Source organism: Teleopsis dalmanni, chromosome 2 (genome assembly GCF_002237135.1).
Source record: "Teleopsis dalmanni isolate 2A chromosome 2, ASM223713v2, whole genome shotgun sequence".
Taxonomy (NCBI): domain Eukaryota; kingdom Metazoa; phylum Arthropoda; class Insecta; order Diptera; family Diopsidae; genus Teleopsis; species Teleopsis dalmanni.
Window position 1 is genome coordinate 169793874 of NC_051847.1, and position 3778 is coordinate 169797651.

A 3778-nucleotide genomic window follows, 5' to 3' on the forward strand; every position below is an offset into this window, starting at 1 on the left:
TAACTAGACCAGAACGCTCCCAATAAGATTAATAAACATATAGGATAATCAATTTATTCAATGTTCTAAATGACGACAAAACAAAAACATACCTGACAGTTTAACTCCATTTGGGAGTGCTGAACGACACTTGCCCGTCAAACTCTACTATAGGCTGTGAGGCCACCGTTTTTGAAACCTCGGTGCTAACATCAGTGAAGTCGAATATAAATGTGGAGTAACAGTCTTCAATATAGATGCAGTATCCTTGAATAAGAAGTAAAACCTTCCCCGAGGAAGTTTGCACTGCAACAAAGCCCTCAATAGGCCTCCGCCTAATTCATTTTTATTTCTAATAAACTCCCACTCCTTTCACACCACCATTACTTATACACATTCTAACCTATTTACAATGCTATCTAATTCATTTCGTATAATCAGCTTTTTAGATTTTTGCCGGCTACAACAACAACAACAAGGCTGATCTGAACAGCCTTATAATGATAACAAATCGATGATTCCAAGAGGACTAACTGTCAAACATCGTGGTTTTAGTGGGTTTAATGAGGTGGTTTGTTTTATACTTTATTAAAAAAAAAAATTATAATGTTATTGTCATATGTAAAAATCTGACTACAACTTGATCTTAAATCGTTTATTTACTGTTATTTTCAAATCTAAGCTTGCTTTTATAATTATAGAATAACCTTTAATGAATTAGATGTACTATTGCCTAAATGAACACAGATGTTCATTTTCTTAAGAAAATCTCTTCCAATAAACATAACAATCCTTTGAAATAATATCTTCTTTTAAAAGGTAAACTCATTTAATAGTAATAAATTCATACATACATACACATATACATAAGGATAGATAACAACATGTACAATAAGGGCAACCAACATAAGCTTGAAACATACCATATGCTTAACTCACTGTCTTTGCTAGGCTATTACACTTCAGTGAATTTTACTTAATAACGATATTTTACCACAAATACTACCAACACCATTGTCTCAGGGGAACTTTAAGTGAAATGAGTGATAACACCTTCAAATAAATTGTAACCAAATACTGTCACTGATGATGAATAATAACAACGAGTCTCAGTTGAGACAAATTATTTATTGACTCCTCATACAAACAAGCATACAAACATCTATGCGCATATACTCTCATTTCACTCACATTCATATTCTTTAAACGCTGCTCTTAACAGAGTACAAGAAACCTTTACCAATATTTAAGTTTGGTTTAACAGATGTACGCACGCACAACTTAACAGTTCGTTAGGTTGGCATTCAACGTCACTTTAAAGCTATTTATGTCATTGTTGCATGCTCAATGTAAGCTCATAGACTTTGTGTACGCTTTTTGTGCCGCAATGTTCTACATTTCATTTAGTTTATTGTACAACACAGACAAATTGTCTCTAGTTTGTCTTGTTCTCATTGGGTTGTTATTGTTGTTTGTGGAAAGAATCGTTTGTTCGTCTTTATTATTTGTCCTTTGCTTTATTTCGTTGGGTACGCTCAATCAACAACGAAACTTACAACAAAAAGCACTTTTACGTGCATGCTTTTACTCTTGTATAAGTACAAAAAGAAAATGCTACCATTATTTGTGTTTTTTAAGTTATCATATATTTTCTGTTTGGTGTAAGTTATTTTGTATAAGTTTGCAGTATGTTAACTGTAATAGAAGTAATGTTAAATTTATTACAGGCAAACGCTATGTTAAGTGAAAAAAGTTTAACATACGTTTTACTTCTTATGGAAATGTTTGCTCATATTAAATAAAATTACTTGTTAGAAATATATTGTGCTTATGTAAATATTTGTTTATTGTTAAGTTTCCGTGATAAAAATATGTATATGGTAAATGTGCAATTAAGATAATTGTTTTTGTAACAAAACGTCATTCATATGAATATAGGCTTAATGCTGATTTGGACAAACATTGGTTGACGACTTTTCACTTATATAAAATGTTAACACTATTGAACACAAAAATATTAAATAAAAATAATTATTGTTTATTTAATACTTTTCACAGTTACTATTAACAGAATACATATATATATAAGTATATGCACACAATATATGAGATCATAACTATTTTGACGAAGATTTACTCATCAACATTAACATTTCGACAAGCACTTATCCGCCCAAATAACTTTTAAAAAATAAAACATATTTTGATTTTACTAAAACCGTTTTAACAACATGAAATTTTATTGCATATTTTTTAAATTCAATTAATTTTTATTTTAACTTAAAAATCGATGTTAAAAAAACATCGAAGCTCATTATTAAACTTGTCATATATTGTTGAAGCTTATAAATCTCATACAGTTAACAAGTTCACTGAATAATTGCAAGTATATATATATAACATAACATATACTATATATACAAGAGTCCTTACTTTTTTAGTCATAAATAAAAGGTATGTGATAATACGTATTAAGTAAATAAATAACAAAACGTCGGTTAAATGAAATAAAGAAAATTTTTTCTTCTAATATGTATCCAAAAGAAAAGCAAAAAAAATATTAAAAAAATATTAAATAAAGTAACGAATTTGTCAACAACAAATTTATTTAGCAAACACACTAAAACTCAACTAATAATAATATTTTATTCCAAATTGCATTAATAGTCGTTATAACTTTTATTCAAAAAATCACAGCACTTTGCTGTCAATTTCGATAAATATCGTTAGTCGATAACTGACTGCCTTGTAGCATCAAGGAAAGCAATATTGGCGCAGTAAAATGTTTGATTCTTGCGCAGTGCAGAGTTCGCAGAATTTTGACATTTAGAAATATTTTAAGTGTGAGGCATACAAACGTAAAATTTCATTAACAAAAAGATTTGCTGCACAATGTTGTGTAAAAAATTGAAAATAACTTTTTTTAAACAAAAAATTAACTTTGTGTTGTTTATAAGTGAAACTAATGCTTAAAAATAAAGTGAGAAAATAAAATTTAACTTAAAAAATAATTTGAAAAAATCGTTAAAAATATTTCAGTGTATTTGAATTTTCTTGAATGATTTTCATAATATTAATAACGTTAATTAACTTTAGAATCATTCTTAATTGCTAACCTTAATTAATTTAAAATAATTTTAATATTTCGATAATAAATCATTAATTTTAATTTTATGGCCCTTGTGCATGTAAAGGAATTTCTTTAGCTTATTTAGTCATTATGTATGCAAATGCTTGCGTGCGTGAATGCTGCTAGTATGTGTATGCGTGTGATTGTATGCATTCCATAACGTGATACTTATCGGCTGAGTGATGCAGGTTATGAACCTTTTTTTAAGGATGGGGTTGCGACTCCATCCGTTACTACAGCACGTGTGTTGGTATTTGTGTTTGTGGGTTGCTAATATTTTAAATATTCATAATGTACCAACACATACCTACACACGAATGTGTGCACATATTCACACGTTGCCATTTCAAATGGTAACGTTCAAAGCTTATTGAAGCGCTTTTTTAATTTGGTCTATAACTTAAAAAAGCTCTGCAGTAGTTATCCATTGGAAACTCTACGAAGGAATAGGGTAAAAATTGCAGTTCAGTTTCGTTGTGGATGCAGTGCGGATCGATATTAAAAAATAATAGAACTGTCGTGATGTGAAAATTTGTTGTGTGTGAAAATTTTAGTTAGAAATGTGTCCTTCAGTTTCAAAACATTTTAAATAAAATAATAGAAAATGTTAAACATTAATAATCATTTTTCAACATATAAAAAAGTTAAAAATAAAAACTTCATTTTAGT